The 12442-nt window shown below is 51.5% G+C and overlaps 1 protein-coding gene across 2 annotated transcripts in view; it reads right to left on the reverse strand.

Annotated features, from left to right (window-relative positions):
- Nucleotides 1-7543, reverse strand: part of Adcy7 (adenylate cyclase 7) — a 58280-nt gene extending 50737 nt beyond the window's left edge. The window contains exon 1 of one of the 2 annotated variants that reach the window (XM_057753280.1): nucleotides 7488-7543. The gene's annotated coding sequence lies outside the window, so the exon portion shown is untranslated. Of the gene's footprint in view, nucleotides 1-7360; nucleotides 7444-7487 lie in introns of those variants that run through there. The other variant, XM_057753279.1, reaches the window with a different exon arrangement.
- Nucleotides 7544-12442: the final 4899 nt, after the last annotated feature.

Raw genomic sequence — 12442 nt, forward strand, 5'->3', positions numbered from 1 at the left:
GGGAATTATTTCTTCTCTGGCTAGTTCCCTGCGAGTGTGTAGAAACACGGCTAGCTGCCCAGTACACGGATCCTGCCCATGGAGTTTATTGCATTCCTTTATCAGTTCTAACAGATTATAGGGCCATTATCTGTAACAGACTCATTATCTGTTTCTGAAACTTGTACGGATGAAGTGATGTGTTGTCTGGAGGGGAAAATGTGTGGGCAGAGATGACCCACGGCTAGCCAGGATGTGTAGGCTGGGGATGAGTCTATGGTGTAACCACACCATTCTGCACACGGTCGTTTTTCCACAATGAAATGCCAAAGTGCGTCCCCATCGGAGCCCTGACACCTGTTGTCACATCCCAGTGACGCTCAGCCCCTTCTACAGGTGAGGAATGTGCGGTGGCTCACTAGGGCCTCAGCCAGTGAGCCTCATTCCCAGCAGGAGGGAAGACAAACCAGCAGGCTGCAGGGCCTCTGCCTTCCCGCCACCTGTCAGCCAGAGCACACTAGCCACCTTCCCCGTGTACCTGCACCTCACCCGTGGGACTCAGACTCCAGGTTCCAGTGCGGATAGCATCTCATGCCTGTCCAGGCAGAGCCCTCTCTAGAGAGCTCCTCCCTGTCTCATCCCCGACCACAGGGGAGCTTACCCGGTAGCAGAAAGCCCTCAGAGCCTGCCATGTCCACACCCCAGACACAGCTTAACACAAACCCGTGTTTGTCTGTGGCCACCACTATGTCAGGAAATGGACTCGTGTTACCTTAGCTTAAAAAGGTTTTCCCACTGCATGCAAGGATTTGGCTGCTGGTTGTTTGAGCAGAGACGTAACTACAAAACTACTGAAAAGGGGGGCCAGAGAGATGGTTCAGCGTTTAAGAGTGCACGCTGCTCTTGAAGAGGACCTGTTTGGGTCTCAGCATACGTGTCAACAGCTCACAACCCCTGCAACTCCAGCTCCAGGGGTCAGCTGCCTCTTGCCTCTGCAGACACCTACACTCTCATGCACAATGGTTCCCCCTCCCCCACCACATATACATAAAAATAATTAAAAATAACTTTTAAAAATTAAATATTGAAAAATACTGAGACCACCCTTAATGTCCAACCATGGAGGTTAGGGAAAATCAGTTAATATCCCTGGTTAAATGTTGCTCTCTTCCTCTTCTGTACTGGACACTGAGCCCAGGCCTTCTGCACGAGGCAAGCACTCTGTCACTAAATGACGTTCCCAGCCCTATTTTTGATTGTTTTGTTTGATTTGTGTATATGCTTATGCTAGTTCACGCGGGGCGGGAGTGCACGTGTGCCAGCTGAGTTTAAATTAACGTTATTTCATGCACACACGTTTCCACCTATGTGGGGCTGAAGGTTGGCATTGAAATGTCTTCCACAATCACCTTTACCACCTTTTTTTTTTCTTGGAGACAGGGTCTCTCTCTGAACACGGAGCCCACCAATTTGGCTGGACCGACTGGCCAGAATACCCCGAGATCCTCTTGTTTCCACCGTCTCCCGAGTGCTGGCACTGCAAGTGTATGCCACTGACCCGGCTTTGTAGGTGGGTCAGGAGATCAAGTCACAGCCTCTTGCTTTCACAGCAAGCGCCTGACGTGTGACAACCTTTTATCTCTAGGCTAGCTTCTGATTTTAACTCAAGACAGGGTCTCACCAAGTTATTCAGATTATCCTGGAACCCACACTGTACCTCAGGCTGCCCTTGAACTTGTGGTCCTCCTGCCTCAATCTTTTGAGCAGCCAGGACAGGTGTGTGTCCGCGCATGAGTGCGTGTGCAGGCACATGCATGCATACGTGCACACATGTACAAATGCCACAGCTAACAAGAAATGGCCTGAAAGGACATACCCCCATATCCAACATTATATTTTAAAGAGTAAAGACCCAATCAAGGTGTGGTGGTGCACACCTGTAATCCCAGTAGTTGGGGAGACTGAGGCAGGAGGATCAAGAGTTCAAGGCTAACCTGAGATACATATCAAGATCCTGTCTCGGGGCTGGAGAGATGGCTCAGTGGTTAAGAGCACTGACTGCTCTTCCAGAGGTCCTGAGTTCAATTCCCAGCAACCACATGGTGGCTCACAGCCATCTATAATGAGACCTGGTGCCCCCTTCTGGCTTGCGGGCACACATGGAAGGAATGCTGTACACATAATAAATAAATAAATATTAAAAAAAAATCCCGTCTCAAAAAAAACCACCCCCAAAAAGAAGAGAGTGAAAGGTGGCTGTTTGGTTTTCTTCCCATATTATCACTGTAGTCTCTGATTTTCATTTCAATATCAAATTGGGATGTTTCTAGAATTTAGTAATGAAAGTCGGCCTAAAATAAAGACCACGATACAAGCCTTCCAGGCAGCAGATGCTCGGCCGCCCACTCACCACACTGTGGCCTGGCTAAAGACCCCCCGAGTTCATATCACCCATGAAACCTCAAGTTCTATCTGTCACACCCCACACCCACCAAATTACCCATCCTCCTGCCATCTTCACAGAGCCTGGTCCCTCCTCTAGGAGGTAGAAACTGTACCGCACACCCATTAGGTCACATACACTACGCTCATGGCCACTACCCCTCCCATAAGCCCCTTTCCTGCCTAACAACCCTGTTTCTAGGCTGTTAGGACCGGCTGTGTCCAGAACCATTCTGTCCCCGTTTGCAGAGTTGTCCTTGATGGAGGCACCAGATGTGTGTCACAATTTTACAGAGACTTTTACAGAAGTTCAGACAAGACATGGCCACTTCCTTTGTAAGCAAAGGTAGGGCAAAAATCATAGCCTAGACCCTCTGCGAGCCCCACCCTCACCCCAGTGAGGGATCAGGAACCAGCAACAGTTCAGGGCTGGGGCCAGAGCAGAAGGAGAACTGGGAATACAATGTGACATAAAGACAAGAGCCTCCCCCTGCCCTGCATCCCCAGCATCCATCCCACTCCCACTCCCAGCAGATGAAGGAAGACAGCTCCTAAAGTACCCCCAGGACAGCAAGCCCAGAGTCGCGAGGGGCCATCAGACACTGGCCAGGGAAACAGGTCAGCCAGGAGGGGATGCTGGTAAGCAAAAGCCTGGTTGTGAAGAAGTGCCGCTCAGCTCCATGCCCCAACATAGCCAGTGACACCGACCTTCTGAGCTGGCAAAAGAAACTAGAGATTGGGGGCTGGAGAGATGGCTCAGAGGTTAAGAGCACTGGCTGCTCTTCCAGAGGTCCTGAGTTCAAGTCCCAGCAACCACATGGTGGCTCACACCACCTATAGTGAGATCTGGTGCCCTCTTCTGTCATGCAGGCAGAACCCTGTATACATAATAAATAAGTAAATGAACAAATGAATAAATAAATCGCTAAAAAAAAAAGAAACTAGAGATTGGCGGTTTTGTCTAAAGTTGTATAGCAATCATACAAAGAAAACTCTAAAGCTCCTCCTGTGGATGTCCTGGAGTGTGCTGGGTGGACTTGAGCTCACCATGTGACCTCTCTTGAATAGCTGTGATCTGCAACACGGAGAGTTAAGACCTGTCCCTCGGTTATTTTGGCAATGAGACAAGACACACTTAGCCGGGACTAGTGATAACAAAGCAACACTAATAGCTAGTGTTTCCTGAGTTCAAGTGGGGGTTATTTCACTCGGACCACAGGCGCGTAGGACAGGCCTTACTGCAATGCTTACTGCAGAGCTTCTGCTGCAATGCTGATGCACATCTGTAACCCCCGCATTCAGCAGGTGAAGCAGAAGATCATGAGTTCAACAACCACCCTTGGGGTTTTAAAATTAAGGGGAAAAAAATCTTCAGAAAAGTCTTAAAACAAGGAATCCTATTTTTTTCCCTCCGGATTAGTGTAGTTACCCTATTTTGCTCGGTTTTCTTTATGGTCTATCTGCATAGATCTCTTTAATAGTTGTGTGTGTGTGTGTGTGTGTGTGTGTGTTTGTGTTTGCAGTACTGGGATGGAACCCAGGGCCTGGCGCAGGCTAGACAAGAGCCCCATTTCCCTGCTTTTATCATAAAACACCCATATCATGCCAGGCGGTGGTGGCACACTCTTTTAATCCCAGCATTCAGGAGGCAGAGGTAGGTGGGTCTCTGAGTTCAAGAACAGTCTGGTCTACAGAGCTACAGAGTAAATTCCAGGACAGGCTCCAAAGCTACACAGAGAAACCCTGTCTCAAAAAACAAACAAATGAATGAATATATAAATAAATGAAGATAAAACACCCACACTCCACTTGCAGCTCCCGTAACCTCTCCCATGCTGCAGCTCACTCTCCTGCGGATCCTTCAGCCTGGAGCTGGTCCTTGGCCTTTAATCCTTATTGTCTTCACTTTAGAGATGAAAAACTGAGGCCCAGAGAGGCTGAAGCGCCTGCCCAGGGTCACCCTACTGGGAAAGGTGAGTGGGGAGGAGAGGGGTTTAAGCTCAAGAGGGGTCCCCTCCAAGCTGTGCACTGTCTCCAGACCTCAGAATGCCAGCAGCAGCCTCACCATCAGCAGGTGGGGGCTGGGCTCCCTCTGGAGCAAGCTGAGTGTAGACACCTCATTCAGCTGGTGATTACCAAGCACCTGTCTGGGCATACCACCTGGGGTCCTGCTCAGCCCCCACAGGTGGCTACGGCCCTGGCTGAGTGCCACCCCCTCATGCTGTGACCCCAGTTAGCCACTGGAAGATAAACAGTGTGCTCAGGCAGAGAATACTCCTCACCTGTATGCAAACCCGGGACAAAGTGGACTGGGGAGGGATGGGGCCAGTTGGGTGGTGGTGAAGCTGCCTTTAATCCTAGCACTTGAACTCTGAGTTCAAGGCCAGTCTGGTCTACAGAGCACACCCCAGGAGAGAAACCCTGACATGAAAAAACTGAGCAGGGTGGGGGTGGGAGGGTCTCTCTGCTTAGCCCTGGCTGTCCCGGAACTCCTAGGTAGACCTGGCTAGCTCAGGACACACAGAAACCCACTGTCACCACACCTGGTCCACCCAGTTTTTTTTTTCTTTCCTGTGAGTTCTGGGGATTAAAGTCAGGCCACCAGGCTTGAGTGTGTGACCACCTGGGTTAGCTCCCCAGCCACAGCCTGTTCTCTTCTCAGCACAGCAGTCTAGGTCACTGTGTTCAAAAGGCCAAAGAGACAGAGCCTAAAGCCCCAAGGGCCCCAGGCCATTTCCCTGACCCACAGACTAACCAGGCTGACTGTAGCCACAGCCTGACCCCTTTCCAAAGCAGATGATAGTTGTCCAGCAGGAGAGGAGAAGTCCTAGAGCAAAGGCTGGGAGGTGGACACGGGCGTGGATGATACTGCAGATGGCAGCGGACGGACGTTCAGACCACCGTATCCGTGATGGACAGTGGGAGTCTTGGGGCTGAGCCCACACTCAGCCTCCTCAGAGAGGGACTGCAGGCCATTGCTGGTGCAGGGCAGAAGAGTGATCCCAGAACCTCAGCCGGACCCCCACCCACGGTTTTGCGGGCCAGGAAGCACTGGTACCCAAATGAGAGCTGTCACTAACCTTGCCACCTCCCCTGTTGGTCTACTGTCCCCGGAAGGAATCACTTATCTCCCCGTCTACCCTCTGTCCAGGCTCCTCCCAGCAGAGACCATCACACCTCAGATGCAGCAGGAGACGCAATCCTGCCGTAGACCCTCCGGGCATGCCTTCTGCCTGGGTTCCAGGCCTTTCTGTTGGGATGACCTAAGACCTCACCATTGGGAGACCTTGCAGATACAGCTGCTTCATGTAAAGCCAGCGTCACGTCCCCAGGACTACTGTTGAAAACTCAGCAGGATGAACACAGAAGGAAAAGATGGGCCTCTCCTCCTCCCCACTGTGACATTTTGAAAACACCACGTAAACAAATAAATGACATCAAGAAACTTCTCCAAAGACTCCTCCACAAAGACCACACTCGACAGACCAGCCACTCTGCAGTCTGAGTGCTTGGTAGCATGGACAAGATACCCTGTTTTCCTAGCATCCGGTGGCCTTTTGAGGGCAGGGCCACTTGAGACTAACAACTCGCCCATCTGCCTGCCCAGACACTGGTTGGCACTGAAAGGACCCCCTCTGGGTTCGGTCAGGGACCAACATAGGCCACCAACGCCCTATGTCCAGCTACTGAAGAGAAGTCCACAGGAACAACAGGAAGAAGGGAGGAGGGGTAGCATTCGGCAAGCAGTGTGGCCTTTCTCTCCACAGGTGATCTTAGGCCCACTGGAGACTCTGCCTTTGGGCATAGGAGTTCGGTTCACAGGCGTGACACATCAGAACTACGTCAGAATGGGACGAGAAGGTCAGAGGATTGAGCCTTGCTCCTAGTTCCTGGCCTAACTTATCTTGAATGACCGCTGCTTTCCCAGATGTCAGTGAGGCTGCCTAACTCATGGTTAACTGGTTACAAGGCCCAAGAGCATCCACCCACAAAACCCCAACGACATGAAACACCAAGATGACCTAGTGCCTGGGGAGCCTGAATTCAGCACCACAGGAAGTGGTCCACACAGATAATGACCCCCAACTCATCTAGGGGAATCTGCTTGCCAGACTGCATAGGCCCAGCAGCCACTCCCAAGTGGGCCTGTCTCCTTACAGATATGAGGACTGACCTTTCTTGTCAACCAAACCTCAATTCACGGGAGCCCAAGCTGCGCTGCCCCGTGAGGCCCCTACCACTTGTCAAAGCAGCCCTGCTCCAACAGTTCCCTCTGAGGGCCTGGTGCTGACTGTGCAGACAGTCTCCTGGGCCACACAGCAGGCCAGGCTGTCCTACCGGTTGTATCCTCCTGTCCAGCATCAGGATTTAAGCTCCTGTCCTCTCAGCTTAGGCTCTGTGCTGGGCCTCTTTACCCTGAGAGGAAGGCATCCAGGCAGCTAACCAGGTTCTCAGCACCCTGCCGCTTCCTTCCTGTGGAAGGCTTGTGGGGGACCACCCGCTCGGCTACCCCCTACCCCCGTGCGGCCCCTTAGCGGGGGTCCAGCTGGATGGTGGCTCTCAATGAGCTGTATCCCCTAGTCACTCTAAGCAGACCACCTAGACCCCTGGCTAGCCCCCAGGGACACATCAGACCCTCCCCGTCACCAAGCGCCCACAGCTATCCAAGCGAGGGATGTGCGGGAACCGGCGCCCGGGTGATCCAGAGCCTCGTGCCTCCCCCCCCCTCCTCGCGTCTCCCCGAGACCGGGAAGGAAGCTTCTGAGGGGAAGCGCGGGGCGGAGGCGGCCTGCCTGGATCCCGCGCCCCGGCCGAAGAAGGGGTGGCCGAGCCACCCGTGGCCACATTTGCGTTTGTCCCGCGGGAACCGAGGCAAGGACCCCCACAGCCACGCCCGTCGCCCAAGTCCCCGGACGTCCCAGCCCGCGTTCGCGCTCACCTGCCGCCACCGCCGCCGAGGGCCCGGCACACTGGAGTTCCCGCCCGTGGGTGTGAGAGCCCGGGCGCCCCCAGCTGGCCGTCCTGACCCCACCCGGTCCTCAAGTAGCCACCTCCGGCTCCCTTACCAGCAGCGCTCGGCCATCTCCCGTGTCCCTGAGTCTGCAGGAGGGAGCCACGCCCGCAGCCTTAGGTCACCAGACAGATCCCATCTCCGGGGTTCCCAGAGTACCTCTCCCACGTGGTTCCCGGCTCCCGGTCCATTCCCACCTCCGAGGAGATTATTAGACAATGTTGTCTCCGCCGCCTCCTTCCAGAGCTCGCCTGCCCTCCGGCCACGCCCCTGTTTCTGGAAGGCTCCAGGCTGCAACTAATGCTCTCCTGCCACGTGTGGACGTCCCAATCTTTTGTCACCCAGACCTTGACTTCTTAGGATCGTCTGAGAGGAGAGCTACCCACCCATCTGCCTTACAGGCACAACCCTATTCACCTGGAGGGAAAAGCCAGCCTAAGAAAGTTTGTGTGTATAGCCTGGTGGTGGCTCCTATAACCTGGAGTGGAACACCAAAGTTGGAAAAACAAAATAACAACAACAACAAAACACACACACACAAAACAAAACACAAAAACAAAAACAAAGAAAAACCGCCCTGGCCAGCCAGTGATGGCACACATCTTTAATCCCAGCATTCAAGAGGTAGAGGCAGGCAGAGCTCTAAATTCGAGGCCAGACTGCTCTACAGAGTGAGTTCCAGAACAGCTAGGGCTACATAGAGACACCCTGTCTCGAAAAGTTCCCTTCCCCTCAAAAAAAAAAAAAAAAAAGAAAAAAAAAAACAACAACAACAAAACCTACCCTGTTTCTGAGGCTGGGCAAGCAAGACGGTGCTGCCCTGAGTCACCATGAAGCCACCCAGCAGGGCTTTCAGCTGGGACATCCCCAGACCTTCTGTGCCGCATCCTTGTGTGTATGAACGGCTTTCCACGTTGCTGGAAGAGTCCAGGGCATCTGTTGTGCACGCTGTTTCTTTTTTTTTTTTTTTCAGGGCCAACTCAAAACCTTGGTGGGATCTGCTCAGCGATGTCCTGAGCATCTGATGGGCACACGGGTGATCCTGGGACAAGCAGAGGGGAGGAACCTGTCTGGTCTAGTGGGATCCTGGGACCAGGTACCCTACGAACAGGAGAGAGAAGAGGCGCCAGAGGATCATGACTGCTTCCCACAGAAGCCCCGGGTCCCACCCCAGAGATCATCGGTCACCTGGAAGGTAGTAACCGATTTCCACTCAAGGGGAGCAGTCAAGGCTTACGCCCCTGTCTTCAGCAAGACTGCCCCGCCTTCCTGACACTGGCCAGACATTACTCCTGGCAGGCCACAGTGATGGCCAAGGTGACCCTTGCTGTCTAGACTGAAGCCTGTTGGCTTTCCCTCACTAAGAGCCCTGACCTTAGTTCCCAAGAGACAAGCCTCCTGACAGATGGCAGCTCTCATCAGAACCCCAGCATCCTCACTCCATCAACAGAAACCAAGACACAGACAGCTTGCCTAATTGGTCCCAGAGCTCCAAAATGGGGGGAGAGTGACTTGGTGCAGAGGTGGCATACCCTCCGGCCTTTCCAAAAGAAAACAAATGAACTAACAAACAAGACTGCAAGGAGCCCTCGGTTCTTTTGGTGTGGGAACGATACTATGACTTTGGTCTTTGGCATTTGTACGTCATCTGCACACAGTTCGTGACCAATCTGCCAGCAGACAGGAAGACAGAACCAGAGGAAGGGAACGCAATAGGATGCTTGTCTCGGCATATGCTGCCAGCTCACAGGATGCCTTTACAGTCCTCATCTCTGCTGTGGACAGCCCTGCGGTAGCCTGATGGGAGACTCTAATTGCCCCAGTCAATAATTATGTTCAAACTGTAGCCAACACTAGATCTCCCAAAGGTCCAGTGGGAGCGCTCACTGGGTGGGGTGAGCCTGAGATTCTCAGCACAGTGTGGCTGGGGTACTTGACTTTCTAACTTTTGTTTGTCAAGACAGGGTTTCTTTGTGTAACAGCCCTAGCTGTCCTGGAACTTGCTCTGTAGACCAGGCTGGCCTCGAACTCAGAGATCTACTTGCCTCTGCCTCCCGAGTGCTGGGATTAAAGGTGTGCACCACCACTGCCTGGTCCTGGAATTGGAACTTCGGGTGGCTTGTCAGCCTCCATGTAGGTGCCAGGAACTGAACCTGGGTCCTTTGCAAGAGCAGTGGGTACTCTTAACCACAGAGCTATCACTCCAGCTCCAGAGGTGAACAAATTCTGCTCGTCCCAGATAGGGTGCCAACAACAGACCAGAGGAACAATTCAGCTTGGTGAACTGCAGGATTACCTATAAAAGTGTGGGTGACCCCCAAACAGCTGCATTATTAAACAGCTGCACAGGGGTAATCTAAAAACCGCATAGATGGAGTTCCCCAACTCAGCTAGCCTTCCACCTCCTAATGGTACGTCCCCAGACCACACACGGCCAGGCTGTGGTATAGCTGGGTCTGTGTACTGGGTCCGTGCACCCTGTACCTCCAGCACTGGAGGTGAAGGCAATTGGATACTCATGAGTCCTTGTTGCTCACTGGCCAGCTAATATAGTCAAACAACTCCAGGTTCAGGGAGAGACCCCTTCCTTTCTCTTCTCTTTTCTTTCTTCCTTCATTCTCTTTTTCTTTCTTTCTTTCTTTCTTTCTTTCTTTCTTTCTTTCTTCTTTCTTTTTTTTTTTTGAGACATGGTTTTTCTATGTAGCCCTGCCTGTCATAGAACTCACTCTGTTAGACCAGGCTGGACTTGAACTCAGAGATCTGTCTGCCTCTGCCTCCTGGGTGCTGAGATTAAAGGAGTGTGCTACCTCCACCTGGCTGAGAGACGATTTCTCCAAAAATTAGGTGGAGAGTCTAGAGTGATGGCTTGGTACTCAAAAGCACTTGCTGCTCTTGCAGAGGACCTGAGTTCTGTTTCTAGAACCTACTTGGCAACCCACAATTGTAATTCCAGCTCCAGGGGATAGATACCTTCCTTTGGCCTCTGCAGGCATGTAAACAAATGTTGGGGGGGGGCTGTGGACCCCCAGACCCTGAATTTCATGTAAACAACTTGCTTGCAGCTGCTCCGAGTAAAACAACTTGTTTTTCTGTGTTTGCAGCTGCTCTGAGCACGAGACAGGGGAGTAGTTTCTGGTGGCTGCAGCTGAAAGATACCGAGAGCTGGGGCGTGGCCAGAGCACTACATAAGCTGCCCCTGAACACAATAAAGTGGGCATTCTTGTATCAAGAATGACCCGTGTCCCTTTGTCTCTGTCTGTGTGCATATGTGCTTAAATCTCAAGGTTTTTGCCTGAAACTCATGAACAGTCCCATAGTGCAGGCAGTACACTACAGGCATAGTACCATAGTACACATGGTGCAGGTGCTACAGGACCGTAGAACACATATATCACGGATGTTACAGTGGAGGCTCCCAGCGAGATCAGGAACTAGGGAGACACTGGGAGATCGCCCTCGGGCATGGTGAGGGTGGACTTTTGGAGAGTGTTGGGATTCAAAACTGTGGGGACTTTTGATATTGTACTGAATTTCACTTACATTATGGGATGTCCATGAGCACATGGGGACCTGGGGGAAGAATATATAATCTGAAATGTCCCCCACAGGCTCGTGTGTAGGGTACTTTGTCCCCAGCTGGTGGCATTGTTTTGGTGAGCTGTGGAACACTTAAGGGATGGAGGGGTGGGGTGTCAGGAACATACGCAGAGGGCCTAGGTCAGTTCCGTGCATGCTCTCTGGTTGTCTGTTCGGTCTCTATGAGCCCAGGTTAGTCTAGTCTGTGGGTTTTCTTGTGGTGCCCTTGACCCCTCTGACCCCTTCTCCTCTGCAGGATTACCCGAGGTCTGCCTAATGGTTCCATCAGTTACTAGATGATGTGGTCACTGGGCTAGGTATCAATCTATGAATAGAACAGAATATCATTGGGAATCATTTCACTGAATTTTTTTTTTTAAATTATTGTTTTTTACCAGTCATGTTTGGTTCTATCCTAGGTCTCGGATACATTTTCTTAACAAGAAACATCTGGGGATGAGAGGAAAAGACTTGAGGAAAAATATAAAAGCAGAAATGAAAACCTCCCAGTAGGGGACTGGAGAGATGGCTCAGCAGTTAAGAGCATTGCCTGCTCTTCCAAAGGTCCTGAGTTCAATTCCCAGCAACCACATGGTGGCTCACAACCATCTGTAATGAGGTCTGTTGCCCTCTTTCTGGCCTGCAGACATACACACAGACAGAATATTGTATACATAATAAATAAATAATTAATTAAAAAAAACCTCCCAGGAGGGTTAGAGATACAGAACAAAATGCCAGAGATGGAAGGGATGGAAGGCAAAACAGCTAGAGAGAGGCTTTCTGCCCCATCACCCAATATTGAACAAATGGGGAGCCCCCAGGAAAGCAGAAGCGATGGGAGCAAGTGAAAATTCAGGATTTCCCCATATCTGAAGGATGTGTATCATGAGATGGAACACACCTGTCATGTAAAGTATTCAGCACAATGGATTAAAAACTCAATTTCCATACAATGGTTTTTCAGAGCATAGAGGGGAAGGAGGTCCTAAACATTTTGAAAGAGAGAGAGAAAAAATATATATACCAAATCAGTATGGGACTCCTAACAACACTAAGAACGATGCTTTCGGCCTCTGAGAGATGCCTTGTAGTAGGAGCTGCGGGCTGTGTTCCTGCCGCCCCAGCTCCTGGTCGCCTGGCTAGCTTATGCCCCGAAATAACACACAAATTGTATTCTTTTAAACACTGCTTGGCCCATTATATCTAGCCTCTTCTCGTCTAACTCTTGCATCTGGACTAGTCCATTTCTAATAATGTGTGTAGCACCCCAAGGTGCGCTTACCGGGAAGATTCTAGCCTATGTCCATCCAGGGTTGGAGCTTCATCGCATCTGCCCCAGAGAGGAGAGCTATCGAGTCTAAGCTCACTTCCTCTTCCTCCCAGCATTCTGTTCTGTTCACTCCACCCACCTCTGTTCTAACCTATGAGGGC

The sequence above is a fragment of the Chionomys nivalis genome, chromosome 21 (genome assembly GCF_950005125.1).
Source record: "Chionomys nivalis chromosome 21, mChiNiv1.1, whole genome shotgun sequence".
NCBI lineage: Eukaryota > Metazoa > Chordata > Mammalia > Rodentia > Cricetidae > Chionomys > Chionomys nivalis.